This window comes from Neofelis nebulosa, chromosome 3 (genome assembly GCF_028018385.1).
Source record: "Neofelis nebulosa isolate mNeoNeb1 chromosome 3, mNeoNeb1.pri, whole genome shotgun sequence".
In the NCBI taxonomy this organism is placed as follows: Eukaryota; Metazoa; Chordata; class Mammalia; order Carnivora; family Felidae; genus Neofelis; species Neofelis nebulosa.
In genome coordinates, this window is record NC_080784.1 from 89654809 (window position 1) to 89664382 (window position 9574).

Here is a 9574-nt window from a genome sequence, read left to right on the forward strand (position 1 = left end):
AATCACGTTTGCTGGTGTTGGAACAAGGACATTAAGGGTGAAGCCTGGCTACAGATGTGTGTTGTGATTGACCATAATCCCTGAACCGCTGCTGCTGCTACATGATCCCATGAACTTTTTCTGGGGTAGGCTGGCACCCAGCTGCAGTCTCTGGGCATCAGCAGTAGCACAGTGCCTTGAAGTCCCTGGGTGTGGCAGGCACCTGGTCATTGCTCACTGAGACCTTCTCCCAGAAGGTCTGAGTGGGTCAAAGTCGCTCTCCCTCAGAAGTGAGGGTTGGGAAACACAGCCACATCTGGGATCAAACTTAGGAGAGAGGTGCCACCTGGCAACCTGACAGCTTGGTCACAGACAGTGTGAAAACGGGGTGGAAGGAAACTGGAGACAAAGGAAGTGTGTGTGATTGCTAGTCGGGGAGAGCACAGAGTTCTGTAACTAGAGACTGGGTAGTTGAGTGATGCCATTTTCACCCCTCCCATGCATGCACATACACACCTACATGCGCCACTACAATCCACCCCAGTAAGTTAAGCAGGGCCATCTAGTGGAGAATGGAGCCATTACACTAAGCACTGCCCAACCCGGCCAACCCTTGCTCTTCAGGAACATCACAAGTCTCTCCACCTGCTTAGTTTAGGAACTATAAAGTGCTTCATAGTTTGACTTCTAGGGGAAACCAATGTAATTTCAATCGTATTTCAGTCTGTTTGCTGGCCCATCTATTCAATTTTTTTCTTTTCTTTTCTTTTTTTTCTTTTATTTTCTTGAATACAGAAAGAGAAAAAAAGTATTTTTATTTTCAATTTTTATTTAAAAATTTTTTTCTTTAATTTTTTTCTACTATATTTTTTTTACTTTTTTTGTAAATTTTTCAAATTCTATTTTACTTCCATCATTTAATTTTATTCTATTTCATTGTGTTCATTTTCTCAAATTTTCAAACATTTTTCTTTGTCTTTTCTTTTTTTCTTATCTTTCCCTTTTCTAATCTATCAAACTCCTGCCAAGAAACGGACCAAAACACACTTAGGATCTAGCATCTTTTATTTGATTTTTTTGTGTTGTTTTTAATTTTTTAATTTATTTTTTTACCTTACTAATTCCTTTTCTTTCTTCAAAATGACTAAATGAAGGAATTCACCCCAACAGAAAGAACAGGAAGAAATGACAGCCAGGCACATAATCAACACAGATTACAACACAAGCAAGATGTCTGAACCAGAATTTAGAATCACAATAATAAGGATACTAGTGGGGGTTGAAAACAGATTAGAATTCATTTCTGTGGAGATAAAAGATAGTCAGGATGAAATAAAAAATGCTATAAATGAGTTGCAATCTCAAATGGATGCCATGGTGGCAAGGATGGATGAAGGAGAGCCGTGAATTAGTGATATAGAGGAAAAACTTATGGAGAACAATAAAGAACAAAGAAAGAGGGAGACTAAGGCAAAAGAGCATGATTTAAGAATTAGAGAAATCAGTGACTCATTAAAAAGGAACAACATCAGAATCATAGTGGTACTAGAAGATGAAGAGAGAGAAATAGGGGTAGAAGGTTTATGTGAGCAAATCATAGCGGAAAACTTTCCTAACCTGGGGAAAGACACAGACATCAAAATCCAGGAAGCACAGAAGACTCCCATTAGATTCAACAAAAACTGACAATCAACAAGGCATATCATAGTCAAATTCACAAAATAGTCAGGCAAGGAGAGAATCATGAAAGCAGCAAGGGAAGAAAAGTCCTTACTAGGGCAGGGAAGACAGATCAGGTTTGCAGCAGACCTATCCACAGAAATTTGGCAGGCCAGAAAGGAATGGCAGGATATATTTAATGTGCTGAATCAAGAAATCTTTATTCAGCAAGGCTGTCATTCAAAATGGAGAGATTAAAAGTCTCCCAGGCAAACAAAAATTAAAGGAGTTTGTGACCACAAAACCACCCTGCAAGAAATTTTAAGGGGACTCTCTAAGGGGAGAAAAGACAAAAAAAAAAAAAAAAAAGACCAAAAGCAACAAAGACTAGAAAGGACCAGAGAACACCACCAGACTCTCCAACTCTACAAGCAACATAATGGCAATGAATTCATATCATTCAGTACTTACTCTAAATGTCAATGGACTAAATGCTCCAGTCAAAAGACAGGGTAACAGAATGGATAAGAACACAAGATCCGTCTATATGCTGTTTACAGGAGGCCTATTTTAGACCTAAAGACACTTTTAGATTGAAAGTAAGGGTAGGGAGAACCATCTATCATGCTAATGGTCAACAAAAGAAAGCTAGAGTAGCCATACTTAGATAATTTAGACTTTAAAGTAAAGACTATAACAAGAAATGAAGAAGAGCATTATATCATAACTAAGGAGTCAATCCACCAAGAAGATCTAACAATTGTAAACATTTATGCTCCAAATATGAGAGTACCCACATGCATAAATCAATTAATCACAAACATAAAGAAACTCATTGATAATAATACTATAATAGTGGGGACTTCAATACCCCATTTACAGCAAAGGACAGGTCATCTAAACAGAAAATCAACATGGAAACAATGACTTTGAATGACACACTGACCAGATGGCCTTAACAGATATATTCAGAACATGTTATCCTAAAGCAGCAGAATACACATTCTTCTCCAGTGCACATGGAAGGTTTTCTGGAATAGATTACATACTGGGATATAAATCACCCCTAAACAAGTACAAAAAGTTTGAGACTGTACCATGCATATTTTCAGACCACAGTGCTATGAAACTTAAAATCAACTAAAACAACAAATGTGGAAAGATAACAACTACTTGGATACTAAAGAGCATTCTCCTAAAGAATGAATGGACTAACCAAGAAATTAAAGAGGAAACTAAAAAGTACATAGAAGGCAATGAAAATGATAACTCCACAGACCCAAATCTCTGTGATGGAGCAAAGGCTGTCATTAGAGGGAAGTATATAGCAATCCAGGCCTTCCTAAAGAAGAAAGAAAAGTCTCAGATACACAACCTAACCTTACACTTTAAGGAGCTGGAAAAAGAACATCAAATAAAACCCAAAACCAGCAGAAGACAGGAAATAATAAAGATTAGAGCAGAAATTAATGCTATTGAAACCAAAAAAACAGTAGAACAGATCAATGAAACCAGAAGACGTATATTTTAAAGAATTAACAAAATTGCTAAACCACTAGCCAGTTTGATCCAAAAGAAAAAGGAAGGGACCCAAGTAAACAAAATCAAGAATGCAAGAGGAGAGATCACAACCAACACAGCAGAAATGAAAACAATAAAAAAGAATATTATGAGCAATTATACACAAATAAAATGGGCAATATGGAATAAATGGACAAATTCCTAGAAATATACGTACTACCAAAATTGAAACAGGAAGAAATAGTAAATTTGAACAGACCCATAACCAGTAAAATATAATTAGTAATAACAAATCTGCCAAAAAAAAAGAGTCTAGGGCCAGATGCCTTGCCAGGAGAATTCTCCCAAACATTTAAAGAAGAGTTAACACCTATTCTCTTGAAGCTGTTCAAAAAAATATAAACGGAAGGAAAACTTCCAAACTCTCTCTATGAAGCCAGCATTACCTTGATTCCAAAGCCAGACAAAGACCCCACTAAAAAGGAGAATTATAAACCAATTTCCCTGATGAATATGGATGCAAAAATCCTTAACAAGATACTAGCTAACTGGATCCAACAATACTTAAAAAAATTATTCACCACAACTAAGTAGGATTTATACCTGGGATGCATTCAATAGCTGCAAATCTATCAATGTGATGCATCACATCAATAAAAGAAAGAACAAGAACCACATGATCCTCTCAATAGATGCAGAGAAAGCATTTGACAAAATACAGCATCACTTCTTGATAAAAACCCTCAGGAAGGTAGGGATAGAAGGATCATACTTCAAGATCATAAAAGCCATATATAAAAGACCCACTGCTAATATCATCCTCAATAGAGAAAAACGGAGAGCCTTCATTCTAAGGTCAGGAATAAGACAGGGATGTCCATTCTAACCACTGTTATTCAACATAGTATTGGAAGCCTTAGCCTCAGCAATCAGACAACACAAAGAAATAAAAGGGATCCAAGTCGGCCAGGAGGAAGTCAAACTTTCACTATTCACAGATGACATAATACTCTAGGTGAAAAACCCAAAAGATTCCACCAAAAAACTGCTACAATTGATCCATGAATTCAGCAAAGTCACAGGATATAAAATTTATGCACAGAAATTGGTTGTATTCCTATACACCAAAAATGAAGCAACAGAAAGAGAAATCAAGGAATCGATCCCACTTACAGTTGCACCAAAATCCATAAGATACCTAGGAATAAATCTAATCAAAGAGGTGAAAAATCTATACACTGAAAACTATAGAAATTTATGAAAGAAATTGAAGAAGACACCAAAAAATGAAAAAAAAAAAATCATGCTCCTGGATAGTAAGAACAAATATTGTTAAAATGTCAATACAACTCAAAGCAATCTACATATATATGGCAATACCTGTCAAAATAATACCAGCATTCTTCACAGAGCTAGAACGAACAATCCTAAAATTTGTATAGAACCAGAAAACACCCTGAATAGCCAAAGCAATCTTGAAAAAAAAAAAAAAAAAAAGCAGGAGGCATCACAATTCCAGACTTGAGGCTATACTACAAAGCTATAATCATCAAGACCATATGGTACTAGCACAAAAACAGACATTCAGATCAATGGAACAGCATAGAGAACCCAGAAATGGACCCACAAACGTATGGCCAACTTATCTGACAAAGCAGGAAAGAATATCCAACGGAATAAAGACAGTCTCTTCAGCAAGTGGTGCTGGGAAAACTGGACAGCGACATGCAGAAAAATGAACCTGGACCACTTTCTTACTGCACCATACACAAAAATAAACTCAAAATGGATGAAAGACCTAAATGTAAGTCAGGAAGCATCAAAATCCTCCAAGAGAAAGCAGGAAAAAACCTCTTAGACCTCTGCCACAGCAACTTCTTACTCAACACGTCTCCGGAGACAAGGGAAACCAATGCAAAAGTGAACTATTGAGACCTCATCAAAATAAAAACTTCTGCACAGTGAAGGAAACAATCAGCAAAACTAAGGGGCAACCAACAGATGGGGAGAAGATATTTGCAGGTGACCTATCAGATAAAGGGTTAGTATCCAAAATCTATAGAGAACTTATCAAACTCAACACTCAAGAAACAAAGAATCCTGTGAAGCAATGGGCAAAAGACATGAAGAGTCACTTCTCCAAAGAAGACATCCAGATGGCCAACTGACACATGACAAAATGCTCAACACCACTCATTATCAGGGAAATACAAATCAAAACCACAGTGAGATATCACGTCACACCTGTCGGAATGGCTAACATTAATAACTCTGGCAACAACAGATGTTTGTGAGGATGCGGAGAAAGAGGATCTCTTTTGCACTGTTGGTGGGAATGCAAATTGGTGAAGCCACTCTGGAAAACAGTATGGAAGTTCCTCAAAAACTTAAAACCAGAACTACCCTGTGATCCAGCAATTGCACCACTACTAGGTGTTTATCCAAGGGATACAGATATGCTGTTTTGAAGGGACACCTGCACCCCAATGTTTATAGCAGCACTATCAATAACCAAAGTATGGAAAGAGTCCAAATGTCCATCGATGGATGAATGAATAAAGAAGATGTGGCATATATATACCATGGAGTATTACGTGGCAATCACAAAAAATGAAATCTTGCCATTTGCAACTATGTGGATGGAACTAGAGGATATTATGCTAAACAAAATTAGTCAGTCGGAGAAAGACAAATATTATATGACCTCACTCATATGAGAACTTTGAAATAGAAAACAGATGAACACAAGGGAAGGGAAGCAAAAATAATACAAAAACAGTGCGGGGGACAAAACATAAGAGACTCTTAAATATGGAGAACAGACAGAGGGTTACTGGAGGGGTTGTGGGAGGTGGAGAGGGCTAAATGGGTAAGGGGCATTAAGGAATCTACTCCTGAAATCATTGTTGCACCATATGCTAACTAATTTTGATGTAAATTAAAAAATAAATAAAATTTTAATAAAAGAAAGAAAACTATATGGGGAGGGGGCCCTTCAAGAAAAATCCTATGAAGAATTAGAGCCAAGATATAACATAAATAAAACAAAACTAAACTAAACAAAACAACAAAAACAAACAAACGAAAAAATCCAAGAACAAATTCCTGGTGATGCTGTTTGAGAATCTTAATCCAGCCATTCTGGAAGTTAATCCTGGATTTCAGTACTAGGAGCCATTTACTTCTGTTTTGTTTGAGGTAGACTGAATTGTATTTCCGTTACTTGTAACCCAGGAATTATGTTAATATACCATAGAACTGATGCAAATAATGTAAGGTTAAAATTATAGACACTTATCCCTAGATAACTAAAAGAAAAAATAAAAAAAAACAAACCCAAATAAAAATATCTAAGACACTGGAGTGTAACAAAAAACAAAGAGATTCAGGAGGGAAATCAACACTTGGATAAAGGGAAGACATAGGGAGATCTTAATTTTGCAATTTTTAGTCTGAGGTGTTCCCGTCTATGCTATTTGGGGTGGCCAACTCTCTGATAAAAAGCCCACAGTCTTTCTGGATTCAGGCAATCACAACTGTTGGAAAATGAGGCAAAAACAAAAAGCAAAACCAAAAAACCCAGAAACAAATGTAGTAATAGGTGTCCTTAAATTCTGTGTATAAAGTATGCTCACATTTCTGGCTGACACTTGAAACATGTATTTGTGGGGTAGACTTTAAACAACCTGGAACAAGAATAAAAGCACTGAATTGAGAGTTGAACTGCCATCCAAGATAGAGTTTGCGATTTGATTCCAGCCAAGTTAATTGATTGCTAAAAGAACTACAAACAACCAACAGTCTTCAGGGGAATATAATCGAATCCAGAATTTTCACAACATAATATTCACAATGTCTAGGGGATGATACCAAATGTAAACTTCAATGGAAATTAATGTCAAGATATAAGATTTTTTAATTCATAGAGACTTTAAAGCATCTGTTATAGCTATGCTCAGGATATAAATAAAAATTTGCTTGTAATGATTAGAGAAATTAGAAAAATTAGCAGTAAATATAAATTGTAAAATATAACTCAAAAAAATTACTATGAGGGAGTGAGAGTAAGATTCCATAAAATAAATAAACGATACGAGCAAATTAGGGATAAAAATTTTATGTCTTATATAGATTGGGGAACCTATCTTCTTGTTCCAGTAACATTTAATTATCATCAATGTTTTCAGGTGATTAGTTTATATTTAGTAAATTCTTCATTCAGCACATAGTGAGGCCAGCAGTCATTTAATACAGTAGTCTGTAAACAAATTATAACTTTGCTTACAACAGAACTTGTCATTTTGATTTTAGTCATTTTTATATTTTAATTGATGTAAATCCATTTCGGTACAAAGTAGAAGATAAATAAGTACATGTTTTAAAGTTACCATTAGAGAAACCAATTTTAAAAATGTCCGGGGGTGCCTGGGTGGCTCAGTTGGTTAAGCAACCAGCTATGGCCCAGGTCATGATCCCGTGCTTCATGGGTTCAAGCCCCGCATCAGGCTCTGTGCTGACAGCTCAGATCCTGGAGCCTGATTCAGATTTTGTGGCTCCCTTTCTCTGCCCCTCTGCCACTTGCACTCTGTCTCTCAAAAATAAATAAACATTAAAGAAAAAAATTTTTTTAATGTCTGAAATATGAAAGGACATAAATGGTAATGGAATTTCACTCTCATACAGCTTAGAAAACACTTTATGCAATATTCCAGGAAAAAAACATTTTAACAATTTCATGGGAAAGCCAAAGTACCATATTTATAAAACACATAGGCAGTAGAATCAATTAGCTATAGATTTAGTTCCAGATCTGTTATTTATTAGCTATGTGAACTTAGGCACATCCTTAGCTTTTTGAACTTCAGACAGCTCATTCCATAATGAAAAATTGTCATCACCAGTTTCTTTTCTCCTGTACTTTTTAAAAGCATTTTTTGTTTGTTCGTTTTTGTTTGTTTGTTTTGAGAGAGAGAATGAGAGATAGAGATCGTGTGTGTGCGTGCTTGCACTCACTGTAAAGCCAGACTTGGAGCTTGATCTCACAACCATGAGATCATGACCTGAACTGAAATCAAGAGGAAGACACTTAACTGACTGAGCCACCCAGGCGCCCCTTCTTTTCTTGTTTCAATGCTTATTATTTTCTCAGTTTACTTTTAGCTACACTAACTGATACTAGTCGCTGTCTTTATTGTGTCTCTTTGGAAATACCTTATTGGCCAGTGATTTAAAAAAAAAACAAAACATATTATCATTTTAAAAAGAGGTCAGTTTGATGATAAAGTAAGGCACACGTGTTTTCTTCATCCCTGAGTACATAGCAAGCCACTTTCCTTGTTATGTTGTCAATAAGCTGTTTTATTCTTTGTGAAGAGAAACTCACTCTGTTTTTGCATTAGTAAAGAGCAACAGTGAATTCAGTTTCAACACAGGGATTTTCAAATGCGCATACTTTTTGTGAAGGTTTTATAACTATTAAAAGGACACAGTTCAGTTTGTATAGTTCTTCATAATATTAACCAAGCTCTTACACGTTTCTTTGTGTCTTTGAACATCGGCCTTTCATTTTGTCTACTGGGTAAAAATAACTTATAAATATTCCTGGTTCCACTTTCTTCTATAACATGTGCTTGGCTAATTCCCCAGGAACTCCCCCCATGTGGCTCCACTTTGGAATGATTTACAGTATTCTTTTTCCTCTTTGCCAATAACTTCAGTGTGCTGCTACTCCTCCATCTGGTATGGAAAAGAGAGAGTTGTTCTTTTCAAGAACGCTCATGAATGGAAAAGCCAACATACGCATTCTTCCCCCACACCCAGAAACTTCAAAAAAAGAAGGAATTAGGAGTCTACTTAAAAAATACAAGCTGTTTGAGATTTTCAAAATTCTAGCCATAGTGTGGAAATGACACTCCTTCAATTATGTATGAATCATCATTTTTGTGGAGGGAAGGGGGAGACATGAGAAAGAATACAGCTCTTTCTCTGTGAAATGATCTAATAGCTCTGTAACTCCCCCAGCCCGTCAGTTCCTGCCTTGCAGCTCTTCAAGAAAACACAATCAATCATTTATCTCTGCCTTCAGATTAGATGATTGGCTCTTGAGGTCTTCTGAGGTACCCCTGTGTAAATTGAAAGCATAGGCGGCAATAAAATTGTCTTAATCATTAAAAGGAAAGGAAAGATTGAAAATTGAGCCTAAGGAATGACTATATCAATAGATCCCTTTGCTCTACACTCAAAGGCCAGGTGAACTCTAGACAGAGTGGTAGCAAATTTTTATTTCACCATGGCAAGGCAGTACTTAAAAAGCACATAAAAGCATGCAGCAGCAATTTTTGCAATATTTTCGTGTCCATGGGAGGCCACCTGTCTATTAATACCAAATAGCTGAAAATATTTGAATCGTATGCAT